We start from the raw sequence: 16281 nt of genomic DNA on the forward strand, positions 1-16281 counted from the left end.
CGGTACAATCATTAAAAGATCCCTTAAATAAGAATATTATCAGATGTTCAGAACCTTATTTTTTCAGCTCCCTCAATTCAGAACGTGTACTCAAGCCCAAAAACTTTCGTTTTTAAAGGCGTAGAGAATAAGCTTTCGAGATCGTTAAGTAGCAATCCCTTAAATCCTCTTAATGCATTTTTTGAAGTACATTTGGTGGTATCAACTCGATTTTAAAATACTTCTATTTTTTGGTTAAAGGTGCACTCGATAGTAAAGCTGGTGTACTGAATTTTATCAAGAAATAACAAACAGGAGATACGCTCGTTGAGAAAGGGCGGCAATTCTTCCTTCTTTAACCATCCATGTAAGAGCATTGTGCACCGTACTCTGAATCCCTCAGTCCTGAACTTGCTGAGGTATATAAAAAAGACATTGTGCAAGGCCTTGCAGAACAACATGTTGCTGCATCAAAATAAGAAATCTTCCTTCATTATTAAATGTTGGCTATCAGCATATGGAAGTAACCATACAATAGTTTGAAGACGGACACAACTAGTTCAAGTTAAAAGGAAAATACATTAACATGTACACAAAATGTAGAAAGAAATGGCGATTCCCAAGAGCATGACACCTACATGCGTCCGATTGCGGCGAGAAACACTCAGCAAAGTCTCAGGGATGCAAGCCAAGAAATATCTAGTTCCTCCATCTCAATTTCACACAGGTCATCGGATTTCCAGAAGCAAGACATATTGCCAATGCCACATTTACACTTCCCTCAGTCACATCACCTTTTTCGTCAATTACAAAATATATTTCATGCAAAACTAAACAGTATGTGTTTACTCAGACAGATTTAAAATCTGTCCCAAGCATGAACCATTTAATTCTTGAAGACCGCGAAAAATTCCAAGCGGATCCTTGAACAAGAAACTTGCAGGCAAAGTTTCAGCAACTTTTCTAACGGATGGTTACAGAGAAAATGTCGTACGAAGAAAAGGTTGACGGACATACAGGGAGTGATCTCACAAGATCACCTACAGAACGTTGTGCTTTTGGGAGCTAAAAACACATCACCTCATCAAGAAAGCCTGTCATGTGGTGGTACATTAGTAATGAACAACAATTACCCCAAAATGTAACAAATCACCTAAATGTTAGTACCAACAGACAACATGTGAACTTTAAAAGGATTTGTATTTTTATACCAATTTATTACTTAAGTTATTTATTACTAACCTGAAAATCTTTATTTTACGAAGTCACTGAGAAGTGTTACGTTCATCGCACATTTAGTTTCAGATCGAAACAGATAATATAATTATATAACAAAACGAAATAAATACAACACTGTGTGTTTAATTTAATGAAAATGTCACATACGTAAATGTACAAAATATTGAGCGAATGAAAATATTCTGTTAGATGACCTGATACATCATCTCGTGCTATAGCGACTGATCTGCTGTGTTAATTGAATCTCCAGATCACCGCGGGAGCATCGCTTCAAGCCATAGCGTCTGTTGTGTATTTTGATCCTTTACAAACATTTACTTAAGGTTGTCAAACTAAAAAAGATTCCTCTATATTTTGAATTTTAACCAGTTAAATATATAATTAGGGGCCTCTGTGGCCGAGTGGCGAAAGTAGATGTGTTCAATGCATTGCCCCCCAACGATGTAGCTTCGAGCCTCGCATGGCGCGTAGAATTCTTCATGTGGGGAAGCCATCCAGCTGGCTTACGGAAGGTCCGTGATTCTACACAGGTGCCCACACGTAATGAAATAATGAGCGGAGCGGCACCTAGGGTCTTTATCCACCAAGAAAAGCTAGAAACTCGCCATATGATCTATTAGTGCGTCGGTGTGGTGTTAAACCCGACAAAAACAATTTCTATAAATTTATTTCAAAACAGGAGTTTTTAGTATGGTCTTGTGTGTCCAAAAACCTGCAAGTTCTAAAAGGTTATCTTTTTCAAGTACAATATTTCAACTTTTGACTCAACTAAATCTACACTATCAAACGTCACTTTTATCTTTAACTTTGTAAATGACTGCATACTTATTCTATTTTAAGTATAAAATGTTTACTTAGATATATTTGTGCGGATTTTTTTGCATTATTTTAAATTGAATTTAAAATGCAAATAATTCAGACACAACAGAATGTTTAATGTCACGTTATTGCAGTTTATTCAGAGTATTAACGTTAACAATACCTCGTCTTTATATATGGAGGACACCTGATCACCGCTACAACAGTTACAATAATTTTACAGATTGAGGATTCTTTTTAATATCAAACACATCTACAATTTATTCAGTGCGAATTGAACCGTAACAGAAAAACATATGACAAATCTAATTCAAAATGCATAGGGTTGTTGAGTGATTGTGCATTAGCTGATGCAGCTGATAAAATAGAAAACGAATTGGTTACAGCTGTATTAACGTGAGTGAAAAGTAACAGCAATGAATTATTTAAAGCACATATGGACATTAAAGCCAATATTTGTACCAGTGCTGGCTTTTCTTTTACCTATACGTTTGGCCATTAATTATTCTCCGGATTTCGAAAGTGTAAGTATAAGCATTTTAATATCGTAGTATTGCACAGATAATTAGTCTTATTTGTAAGGTACCATTGTATTTCAAGAGCAGTTAACTGAGCTTTGTTTCGTCTCAAAGTGGTAGCAACGTGCACGTGACTACCAAACATTGGCCTAACTTTGGTAGCCTTGAATGTAGTGAATAAAGTTCTAATTTTTATCATTTCCGTCATCATAATCATCATTACCAACACATCACTATTTTCATCTTCGTCATTTTCATCATCATCACCACAACTGTCATCATTTTTATCATGACCTTCGTCGTCAATAGTGCAACTATCAACATTTTCATCATCATAATCGCTATTGCCAAACCTATAGACATTTCAATCATCACCATCATTATCGCCACCGGTATAATCCTTTCTATCATCACCATAAGTGTCGCTACTACTGCCTTCAATACTTTGTCATAATTTATGTACTGTATTTGTGTGTCGTCCGTCGTCAATATTTTACTTTTACATAACCTTTTCCCAAGGACCGCTTGAAAATCTTTATCACGCTTGGTCAGAAACTTCCCATGCGGAGGAGTTTATTTTTAGTTGTCCAGTTTGATTGCATTTTAGGGCCGCCATATATGCCATGCCTAAATGTCAAGTTAAGATGAGCAACTTCGGACTATCATGCCCTCTTTTTACCTACATTCATAAATAAATTAAACGAGAAACACAGGCATACTTATTTTATATGCAACAATTTTTAATAAAATTAATAACGTTTGGTGGTTGGTTTGTGCATACCAAACACATCTTGGTACTGCACTTCCTAACTGCGCTGTGCTTAACACAATATGGTAGTAAATACAATAATCTGTCGAGTCTTTCTTGTAGTCTTGCTACCATAATAGGCAACACAAAACATTTGCTTTCTTGGATGTCGTATGTATGTATTTATAAGTGTAATATCGAATGTTACGTAATACTGCTCAACTATTTGTTTATCATGCATATAAGGTACGACTGGTTAGTTTTAAAAAAAATACATAATTTAGTAGATTTAAAATTTTCTGTGCTAAGTAGGTTCATGCTTCATAATTCAAAATATCGAAATTATTAAAGGAAAAAACATCGCCTTTATTATTTAAAAATGATAATAAAAGAAAATAAGTTTAGTAATAAGTATAGTCAAAGACTGAACTGGGTTTTTAATTTGACATATATTTATTTATAGGTAACCTACATGGCTGAAATTTTCTGAGCACATGTATAGTCATGCGATGTTGCTCTTGGATACAAATATATCTAAATTTACCTTTAGAAAATTGAGTTTTCAGTCTAAACTTCAGGCATGAAAATGCCTATGCGAGCCCTAATTAAAGAAAACCGCCATTACATTGAAAGTAGCTTTCATCAACACAATACAATATAAAACTCGTTAATTTGACGTTTACACCTTCAACCTGCAGTCTGTCATTTTTGTTGTGCAAATTATTTCGTGCACGAAATGTTCAAAGTTAATTGATAAACATAGTTATTAGCATTGCAATTTCTACTTACAAGTTTCTTTAACGTCTAGGATGTGTATTTTACTACGACTGAATTTGACAATGTTTCATTTCTTTACAAATTTTCAGTTACACAGTTAAATTATATTATTATATTTGTTTTTATATAATAGTAATTCTATGATAGTAATAATACATTAATATATGGTACTTATTTACTGTAATATTGTTCTTATTAGTATAGGGTCTGTTCCTGTTTTTCTGGACTAATATATATAATTCAAATGGTACGCCAAACGTAACGTCATACTTTGACGTTATAATGTCATGTTAACTGACGTCATTCATACTTGTATACATTGCATGTTTGCCTGAAGAAGTATTTTCATCTCAGTGTTGTTATATTTTCTGGTCCTTCGGGATCATTGATTTCAACTCATTTAGATTTGAAGATTGAATACTGCTTAAGCCGGTGCTAGGGGGCGTGGGCAGTGTTGCATTTTCCATTACTGTTCATGAACAGACTCAATCAAACCGAGTCTGCAATCTTCACTGTTTGCCTTGTTTTCGGTGCTTCCGAGGGATCTACTTTTCAGATTTTATTTACTTCACAACAGCGGGTGTTAAGTGCTGTGTGGCGGCCGTAAAAAGTCGCCCCGGCTTCATCTCAGTGTTGTTATATTTTCTGGTCCTTCGGGATCATTGATTTCAACTCATTTAGATTTGAAGATTGAATACTGCTTAAGCCGATGCTAGGGGGCGTGGGCAGTGTTGCATTTTCCTTTACTGTTCATGAACAGACTCAATCAAACCGAGTCTGCAATCTTCACTGTTTGCCTTGTTTTCGGTGCTTCCGAGGGATCTACTTTTCAGATTCTATTTAATACGAAACGCTTGTCGTCTTTCTTTAACCATACTAATGTTTCCTCCTACGATCCTGCTTCGGCTAATATCCTAAAATCTCCATCCTGCTGTCCTAACATAGCGCACTAATAACTGGGCGATGGGAGATTGTTGAACAAAGCTCATCCGCCACCCACCATACACACATAAACAAACACCACATATTACAAAACTGTTATAAATAAATTGATTTAAAGTTAGTAATACCATCAATATATCAGATATCAAAAGTAATGTGCTACAACTAATGTATTTTTATAGAAAGATTTTGCTATATATTTGATTCGGCGGCATCAAAATTATGGCATAAGTTTCGAAAGACAGCATGTTATTTACAAAGTCCATTAAACGGGAGTACCTGTGCAAAGGTGTTAGAAGCGTATAAATCAGTTTTGCTTAATTTATTGTACGTTAAGTAAGCGACTAATGATACACGTATATTCACATACAAAACTATTTTCTATAGACGGTATTGATGGACAAGCTGTTGCAAGCATATTCTGATTAGTAGTTGATTTTATTCGCACGCGTATTTGGAAATGATACAGATGTATATTGATAAATATCCCGTAAGCTCATAGATAAAGTTGTAATGTCACTTCTGTCACCTTTTATGGCATATTTGATCCAAATCCATTGTCGCTTACCGATATCCTTTATTTTGACGAATGAATAGGTCACTGACAGGATATTATATGTACATTATCATAAAAAATATATCACACTTATAAATCAAAGCCCTGATGGGACTGATAGCAAATGCTTATTGAGTGATATTTCAGGGATAGGGTTTCGGTTAATTTCTACTTTTCTACAATATGGCGCAACTTTGTGCTGTTAACCAATCAAAATACCGTCTCTCAATGCTGTTAACCAATCAGAGCGCACGGAATTTTATTTATGCGTGTTGCATTACGAGTAGAATTTTAGGTATGCGCGAGAGTGGGTTCATGTAGAAAAACTGATACAAAAGACAGAGTGAGCGGAGTGATTCTGAATATTTCGAATATGAATATGAAGTTCATAATTATTCTAGAATCCGTTGCTGCTTGTTTTTGTTGTTTAAAACAAAGTCCTCAGTTGCTTACACACTCACACAATACCAAGATTATAAAATATAAATATGGGACAATTTTTTACACGTCCAGAGTATTTGTGTGATGCGGTCACAAAAAATAGAAGGAAAACTCAAACAACGTGAGGCTGAAACTAGTTAGTTACGTTACAATCATTCACCATTTAAACATAAGTAGTGTTTTCAGGGTGAATAAAGGCCAGCTACACATGGAGGCCACCTTACAGCTCCTCAAAGCGTAGTCTTATTATAATGGTCTAGTTGACTTTCATTTTTAAAGAAATAACAGGTTACACTCATAAAATTGCAACCAATTCATCCCACTTTTATTTCTCAATTGATAGAACTATCGAAATGTGTATACCTATGTTATTAGAAAATGTTATATTTTATAGGACTTCCTTTGAGACCATGGAGTCCATTAAACTTAACTGTGTAAAGATTTTGCTTTTGTTGCTACTGAGAATGCTGAAGAGTTGTTGCCATTTCCATTACCTCTCACGAATAGACTGCGATTTGTTCTTGTTTGCTTTCTATTCTTCTAAGAGATGATCTTACACGTCTAATTATAGTTATATATATATATACTTTATTTCAAAAACCGTGTTATTTTATCATAACCTGATTGAAGCGATAATGTAGTGACAATTTTGCAAGATATTTCTTACTTGATTCTTTACCAGAATAAAGAAACTGACGACTAAGCTGGCACAATTTGCAAATTAATCAGTCTGTCTTGAGTTTTTATTTAAATTAACTATTGCAAATAAAAATGCTTGCTTAAATATACAAGTCATTAATCTAGCAAAAATCGAGCGGTGTCTTTAAAGTTATTTCCCTAATGTTACCATTAAGTTCATATAAATGGTTACCATAAAGCTCGTATAAATGTGAGGTTACATACTATATAAAATAACAAATTCATGCATAGTTTAATGCAACTTTTAAATCAATTCAAATTGCTGAACCAGAACATATTTCGTTCGTAAAACTAATTACGATATTGTTCCTAGATAAGATGGTGTTAAATTAAGTATAGTCATGAAATAAGTCACTTCACAAGTAATAATTGCACTTAAACGTTCAAAGTTAAAATTACTTAATGATGAAAAATGACGATAATTTTCAAAATAAACGAATTTACAGGTGTTTTTTTTATAAATGACAAGGTTTACTTCCGCCTTATATGGCCTACACAGGAAAATTTTCAAACTGATGATGATTGAAAAATACATTGTCTGCTACCAAAATGATTGCTTTCTATAGCGAATATTACATTAATTATTTGTTCAAAACAGATATCAAAGAATTTTGTAAAACATGTACACGGAAGAACCATATATATCGAAAAACATACGATGAGGTTATAAGCGTTCGGAATAATGTCACGAGGGTGTAGCCCGAGTGAATTATACACATGCCGTAAACCGATTAGTATTGTTGAGATATGGTAAAAGTAGTTCTGCTATATATTACTTAGATTTTTATGGTTTTTTTATTTAAACAAATGTCAAGTAGATTAAATACGGAGGTACTATTTCATGGAGCACATATGGCACAAAACACCAGTGCTCAGTTGTTCAAAACTTTAACAGACTGTTAAACTAATCGCCTGTAAAATGTTGATTCAAAACACTAGTCTTGGTGGGAAACACTAGTAAGATGTTTTAATTTTACTGTAAAGACGTTTTAGTGTTCATAATCTTTAAGTCATACATTTGTTTTTTCTAAAGTTTTCTAAAATGTCGAAATATTACATTAAAAATTAATCGACTGTTAGCTTAATCAACTGTTAAAGTTTCGAACAACTGGGCCCTGACGTCAACGTGAAAAACTGTGTTTTATCAGTAGTAACAACTCACGCGGAATAACTTAGTAGTATGTGGACATCTGATGACTTATGTTTCGTGGATATAATATAATAAAAACCTACACAATTGTGTGAATTAAGTGTAACACCATTTTGTTTTATCATTTCGATCCTAAAAAACAAGGAATAATATCCAACAGGGAAAGCCACGTTCAAAAAACGCAGCCTCCCCAAAGACACACACGAACAACTCTTGCACACAATACACAAACATGAACACAAAAGGACAAAACAAACAAATACAGGAACACAGTGGGGCACCGCCTTGGAACGGTCAGTGGCAAAACCACCACTGGGGAGTTTAAACCGGTTTATGGTGCACCTAACCTCACTCTTACCCCCACCATGTTCCAAAGTCACAAGACAGTGTAAATAAAAGTAATCCCCGCAAGGTGAAATCCTAACATACGTAAAGGCAACAGAATGTACGTAATGTAAAACACAAAGATGCCCTTGTAGATACAATATAAAAGTACAATCCTTAAGAACCTAAAACGCATGTACTCAATGCCTTTGCAGAAGACAGAGCAACAAGGGAAACACCCTTAAGGGCCCGACGGAACAGGCCAGAAGACGGAAATCAAAATAGTTCAGTCCTGGTGGGATTTAAGAACTACTAATCATAGAGTCCTCCACCTGATCCGTCAGACACAATCGAAGAGGAAAGCGTAGCGTCCAACTGTAAAAGGGTTGAACACCAAACATGCGGTGTTCAACTTTCACATAAAATGGTAGATGAAATGTATATATATATAGACTACTATGGTTGATTGTGTATATTGTAGTGTATTTAACATAGCTTGATTTGTTTCTTTTACAAGGAATCGAAATGTGCCTACGTAATAGCTGTCATGGCGATTCTCTGGCTTACAGAGGCCATTCCAATCCCAGTGACAGCTCTTATCCCCATCTTTCTGTTTCCGCTGCTTGGAGTTGCGGCCGCCGCTGATGTCAGCGGCTCTTATATAAAGGTAAGACATCAGATATATTGCTTTGATTTAAAAAGTGCAAACTATATGTTTCCGAAATATTATTTGAAACACTACAACTGAATAAAAACAATCCATGAAAAACAGAGTTAGAATCATATCACTGTGACTACAGCTTACTTAAGTACAAGTAAATGGTATGAAATGTATTCGAGGAAGCATATATATACACGTAGGTCCTTGATGTTATATTGTGGCCGAGTGGTTATATTTAAGGTCGCTGACTTCAAATCACTTGCCCCTCATCGATGTTGGTTCGAGCCTCACTAGGGGCGTTGAATTTTTCGTGTGAGGAAGCCATCCAGCATAAGTCGCCATATGACCTATAAATGTCTCGGTGCGACGTAAAACCCAACAAAATAAACAAATATTGATGTTATATCAGATACCAGTGATTAATTACTGAATAACATGTTTCACAATCAGTCAACGGAAACCTGAAGTCTGATGAAGAAGTGCATATTGTTTTTGACAATACGGTTTAAAAGAAAAAAAATGCGGTATTGAGATACCCGTACCTGCTCTGTTTGTTAGAGCTCTCGAGTTCATAATCCACCTCCTCTCTCCATTATTTTTGTAAATGGATTGACTTTTTTGGTAAAAATGGAACTGTAGTAACTGCACAACATCCTTTAAAGAGTACCATGAAATAAAAAAACTGAAACCTTTCAAATTTCAGAATACAAAACAAAACAAGATATTTCCTTTGCAGGATACAACAATGTTGTTCCTTGGAGGACTCATTGTTGCCGTGGCACTAGAAGAAAGTCGGCTTCATATCAGAATATCATTCTGTGTAATGATGATAGTTGGTGCCCAACCAATATTGTACGTATATATATAGTCGAAATCGTTTAAGAACAAACTTACATTTGGATATATTCGTCACCATGATGAAGACGTGCGTTTAACATTTATTAACTCTTAGCCTGCTGCAGGCGAATTTAACAGCCTTTGCAAACAGCTTGGAACCAGATCAGACGCCGATTAAATCGGCGTCTGATCAGGTTTCAAGCTGTTTGCTACTCTGACAATATTTCTTCCAATTTTGGAGCAAATTGAATGAACGTTACTATTTTAGCAGACGACATTTCCAGCAGACGACAATTTATCTAGCATGGTAAGGGTTAAGTTTACCATACGTAAACTCAGCCTGTAGCAAAGTTATATAAAGTACGATTCACTTGAAACCAGTTTTTGATACGGTTTGGGATTATTTTGTTCATGTTTTTACTTTATTTTATAAAGCCATCGGGATTTTGTAAAAATTAAATAAAAAACTGTTTTCTTTGCATTAATGACCTTTAGGATGATAAAGATTAGACGCTGAAATATGTCAAGTGAACACAAAAGTGAATCCTTCACTTATATTTTAGTTAAATTGCATCATTAATTCAAAATAATCACTTTTATATTTCAGTCTGATGGCTGGACTTATGGCAACCACGTGGTTCCTGTCCATGTGGATAAGTAACACAGCAGCGACATCTATGATGATTCCAATTATTGAAGCTGTCTTGCAAAATATGGAAGATGTTCGGAAAAGTGCTTTAGGTTATTTGCTAATAATTTAAACCGTAAGATAAACGTCGGAATGATATACGTGTCACGAAAAATATAAGGTAAGTCGCTAATTTCTGATATTTGTCATAAGGCATATGTCTTAACCACTGATTGGCGTGCTAAAAGCTCACGTAAGCCTTTGACATGATCAAACAGGATTTATGCATGTCCCATAATGTTAATAATTTACATGTTGAAGTTGAAAATATAATATATTTCAGGAGAACTTGGTGTAGAAAATGAGGCATACGAGGCAAGCTCGAATGCGACAATGTCTAACGTCATGTCCATATCAGAGGCTGGCAGTGAGGTTGATTGCGTACTGAAGGAGCCTCCAGTAAAGCCTGACCAATTTACCAATGAGGATATAAATAAACCAAAATTTAATGGCGTCACAGAGAGCATTATAGGTTGCGATTTAATGGATCCAAAGAGGTATTTTGTATATCATTGTACAGCTAGAAATATGGTTAAGACAACATCCTGATATACGAAACATGTTTATTTGTAATATTACATGGTTATCGAAACGACAAATTTGTTGCGACCAGGAAAATTTGCAATCGTATTTGATCTATTGAGTTACACATAAGCCGAATATGTCTTAGAATGGAGTTTGTACGAAATTGAATATTCTGAATCGTTTGTAAGCTGCACCAAATAATTCTACTACAAGCATACAAGCAATCAACAGTTGATCAAATGATTGCTATGAAAACGTGATATTTGAAGCTTTACAGAAAAACATACTTGTCTGCCGTCCAGCATACTCAGTCGTATGGGACGTCTTTTTGAGCGTACATCCCAATTTGTGCAAACAGTCATCTTTCTTAAGCGGCCATCTTTCTTTGAATTACAGTATTAAACTACCACCTGCTTTATGCAATGAGCGGTTACTTTTTTATTCACACCTTTTCTTCATCTCTGTTTGCGTTCTCCGTGGCCGAGTGGTTAAGGTAGCTGACTTCAAATTACTTGCCCCTCACCGATGTGGGTTCGAGCCTCACTCGGGGCGTTGAATTCTTCATGTGAGGAAGCCATCCAGCTGGCTTACGGAAGGTCGGTGGTTCTATCCAGGTGCCCGCTCGTGATGAAATAATGCACGGAGGGGCACCTGGGGTCTTCCTCCACCATTAAAAAAGCTGGAAAGTCTCCAGATGACCTATCATGTGTCGGTGCGACGTTAAATCCAAAAACCAAAAAAATACTGTTTGCGACTTGCAATCAGGATTACGAAAGCAATCATGGCTTTATGTTAAAGTGCATTATAGAATCGTCAGTAATACCAGAACTTGATACAAACTTCAACAACTTCTTAAAATAAGAATTATACTTTTCACAGAAAAGGTTCGTACTCTTGAAAACATCAACACCTACGTTCATCGTTCTTAAGCAGCCAGTTTAACGTCTACATTTCAAAGGCTGTTTAACACAGGCTTGATTGTATCTATTAAAGTCATGTTTTTTTTGAAAATGCTGAGTATCTTCAATTTGAAAGTGCAAATGGATAAATGTCAAATAACAAATGGCACTTTAAAGAATAAATGACAATACTTTATGGTTACATGTTATAGGTAAACATGTTTATAGGTAATATAGACATACAAAATGGTTAAAATTATTATGGGACAACCTGCTTCTTAAACGTGCATGCCACGTATAATAATGTTACATACTGAAATATTATTTTCAGCTGGTTCAAATCTGTGACTTAATAGCCTTTTGTCATGCAGTTATTCGTACTTAGAGGCGGTTCTGAATAATGATTAATGCATATTTAGATAAGCTCTGATGAATATACACGCCGTATTTGAAAAGTTATACATACATTTTACAGTCAATCAGCTATATGCAGTGACTGCATTATTGGTAGCTTCAGTAAATACATTGTACCAAGTATTCTTGTTAATGTTACGTAGTTACAATTTCAACATATTCTATATAGTGGTGTTCTCATTCTAGCTTGTTCCCTACAGCGAATGTAGTGTATTTAATTATTTACATGTATACAGGCTGTATCGTTTAATTTTACAGCAAGTTCTATACAGTGAATGAGGAGAATACAGAACCTGAAGAAATCACGTCAAAGCCCGAGATATTGCCTGGAAGCGCTGAACTCCGTCGCTTTGCGAAAGCCTTTGCTCTCAGTGTTGCCTATGGTGCTAACATTGGAGGAATTGCAACACTGACCGGTACCCCACCAAACTTGGTTCTGAAACAGGAAGCCGATAAGTATGCAACTTCATATTAAGTGATTGTAAACATAAATTATATATACGAATTTATACATGAATGTGTGGCTCCCTTGACTGGCTGCTAAATTTGTACAACGTTTTCTTAGGTTTTTGCATGAGGAAAATTTAAATTTTCAAGATATTTCAATTATTATAAATTACTGTTGCAAGCCTATTGTTTTTAAAGATATTTGGACTATATATAGATAGTAGCCCATGATTACCATGGCTACACAACGTACCGTAAACACAAGCTGTTTAAATTATTCAAATATGTTTTAGTTTAATATTTGTGATTAAGTTTTCATTCTGAATCAAAATAGTATATGCAGTGCATCAAAAGATTACATCAAATATGTAGTTAAAGAAGTTATGATGCCAATATATACCGGTATGTCAAGTATTGAAAACAATGGAAGAAGAGAACTGATATTCTTTTATGTTATCAACAGGCATTACATCAGATAAAATTCTAAACTGATGAAATATTCCTTAATTTTTGCAGGTTATATAAATTCTACACAGGGAAGGAATCTGAAATATCATTTGCCAAATGGATGGGTTTCGGATTCCCTCTGTCCTTATTCACTGCCTTCTTTGGATGGATGTGGCTTGTTCTCATTTTTATTCGTTGCGGGTGAGACTTCATCTTTTTATCTTTTTTTATCTTGTCCGTGATCTATGCAATTCTTAATGTTTGCGAAAACTAAATGCACAATTTCAAATTTTTATTTTTAATGTCTGATCTAGCCCATAAAAATGGCATCAGATTTAACAACACAAACGAGAAAAATAAGTTTCACTAGAAAAAAAGAAGCAGGAAAGAAATCAAAGAGCAGAAAAGAAAGCAATTTTTGTCGGATATCACCTGGAAAATTCCTTTCGTTTTCAGTTTGTTGAATGCGCCAGAAAGAAAATAGTTTTGATGAGCTTGTTTTTCCATAAACTCTAAAATATGCATTTCTCAAGCTTATATTGCTTTCCAAAATTTTTTTAAATGTAAGCATATCCAAATATTTTGTTCAGTGTGTTGCAATAATTACAGTTTGTATAATAATATTGACAGTAGCGAAAATAACTTATCTGCGGGTTTAGTAAACCGCTCAACGCAAATAACCAATTTGCGAATAGTGCAAATTTGCATAAGAGAGCCTTTTATACAAAATCGTTTTATGATAAAAATGGCAAAAAAAAAAACAAACAAAAAAACAGACATGCTTTAAGGTGTGAATTGTCCGAGCCGTTCTGTGTTAAATGCCTTTTGTTAATTTTAATATTTAGTAGCTGCTTTTCTATAGCTAGGTTTTATGCAAAACATTTTCTGTTAACGAAATAAATGTATTACATACTGCAAATTTAAATATTCATTTTTTGTTAATCATTGATGATAATGCCTGTTTTTAGTTGTGGCTTAGCAGGACGTATCAGACTGAAATGAAATGAAAGTGACATTTACTCGATCTCTGGCTTAATGTATAGTCATTTTTGAACAACGACACTTAACGCATGGTTCTATTAAACGACAAAATTCTGATTGGCTTAATGAAATGCTTCGTTATTTATTACAGGTGTTGTAAGAAATCCGATCCAGAACAGAGAAAAGCTATTAACAGTACAATACGAACTCACTTTAAACAGCTTGGAAGGCTTTCGTGCGTATAGCTATGTAACAAAGTTCCTATTATTTGAACAATAATTTATTACCGTTGAGGTTTTATTGTCGAACCTAGTTTCACTTAGGTGAAATGTATTCCATTTCAGTTCTTCGACATAATAATTACAGTTAATGTGTTCTTTCACAAAATATTTTATAGAATTTTTTTCTCAAAAGTACAGATAATCACTTTTATTGCAGTCACTTCGTATAGCAAGTCATTTCAATTGTTGCGGGTTCAATGTATCTAACTGTTTCAGAACTTGCATTTTCAGGATGCGGGAAATACAGGTGCTGATTGTTTTTATTTGTCTTGTTTGCCTATGGCTATTTAGAGCCCCTCCTAACATTACTGGATGGGGAAACGCGGGTTCTTTAAAAAGAGGGTGAGTCTTCTTATATATTTTATAACACCGAAAATGCTTTGAAGTAACCACTTAACGAATCAATCAAGTAGGTCTTGTACCAATAAGTTACACATACACATGGGGTCAGAACACATTAGGTCTCTACCAACTTTTTCAAAATTTATATATTTATTAGCTGAGCATATGTAACAATCATAAAATATGTGTGGTTACAATTTAAGAAAAATTGAATAAAATGCAAATTTTACTATAGTACTGATGAGTAAACATGAAATCTGTAAAAAGGAAACAACTTATTATTTCCTATACGGATCTGCATTCCTTCTTGCAAATGACACCGATCTTGGCAACTGGCAGTTTGGTCTCAATGAGAAATCGACAACTTTGATCAGTTATTCTTTAGAACATCATCTTGAGAATGGATACCATTCTGTATAGATATACACCGCCGGACCCGTGTACAAATGAACCGAATCACTACTAGATCTACTTAAGGACTGTTCATTACGAAGCAGTTATGAAACAAAATTACATCTTGCTTTTTTACAAATCCATGTCAGCGTCTGAAAAGTGACATACTAGTAATAAATACATCATTCTTACAATTCCTTACTACTGCATGATATTCATTTCGCACCTCATGCTTTCTTCATTAGTTTATATATTCAACTTGCTTTCGGTCATGCTGCAGTGCAACGTTTTACATTCAGTGTATTCAATAACGGTAAACATACATCGTATCTGCTCCTTGCCTGCGGGGGAATAGGAAATGCCAGCTATATCTCTCTGCAGAAGAGTGCGACTTCCCTTAAAGTTAGCAACTGGGGAGGTGATGCAAGTTTACGTTTGATTTCATATGCACTAATATTTTAGTTTCTGATAGCCATTTACATCTTTGGCATTTAAATCGATGCAGGCGGATTGCACCGATATGATCAATCGGCTAGACAGACCAAGCTCTTGGAAAGTTCACATTTATGCTGACATCTCCTATATCGTATTATGCTGCACCTATGTCTCTTTATATTTACACTGCAGAAGAAATTTTGCTTTTTAAGCAAGTAGAGAAAACACTAAATCCTGTTGACATATACACTGTGTTGAGCACATTGCACATTATGTTCACGTTAATATAATTTTCACCTTTTCGTAATATGTATTTCAATATAGAACTCCTACACGGCGCCGGATCTTGGTCAACTGGGTCCTTTCCATCCTCTTATAGCATCTGTGTTACAGCTGATTGTACGAATTTGATTGTAAAATAGTTGCCAAAGCAGGATATTCGCTCTGTTTACGTATTCGTGTGTGGGACTCTTCGGCGGGAGAGGGTTGCGAGCGACGAAGCTCAAACAAGTTAATATAAATACAAAAATACACGACCGTACACGTAAACACTCTGAAAGCAAAAAGGGTGAGAATTCTTCCCACCGGCCAGTCGCATCCAACATATCATTTCTATCATTACTTCTGATTCAATCTACCGAAGACACTTGAAATGAGAAGCATCTCTCGTATGTGTTTGAAAGAATCTTCGAGACTATAGCTAGGACACTAGTACCAAATTCTGTAAAGAAATTACGTA

At 34.9% G+C, this 16281-nt stretch overlaps 1 pseudogene; it reads left to right on the forward strand.

The window, feature by feature from the left end:
• The first annotated feature begins 2033 nt into the window (after nt 1-2033).
• Nucleotides 2034-16281, forward strand: part of LOC123533384 (Na(+)/citrate cotransporter-like) — a 77885-nt pseudogene continuing 63637 nt past the window's right edge.

The sequence above is a fragment of the Mercenaria mercenaria genome, chromosome 12 (genome assembly GCF_021730395.1).
Source record: "Mercenaria mercenaria strain notata chromosome 12, MADL_Memer_1, whole genome shotgun sequence".
In the NCBI taxonomy this organism is placed as follows: Eukaryota; Metazoa; Mollusca; class Bivalvia; order Venerida; family Veneridae; genus Mercenaria; species Mercenaria mercenaria.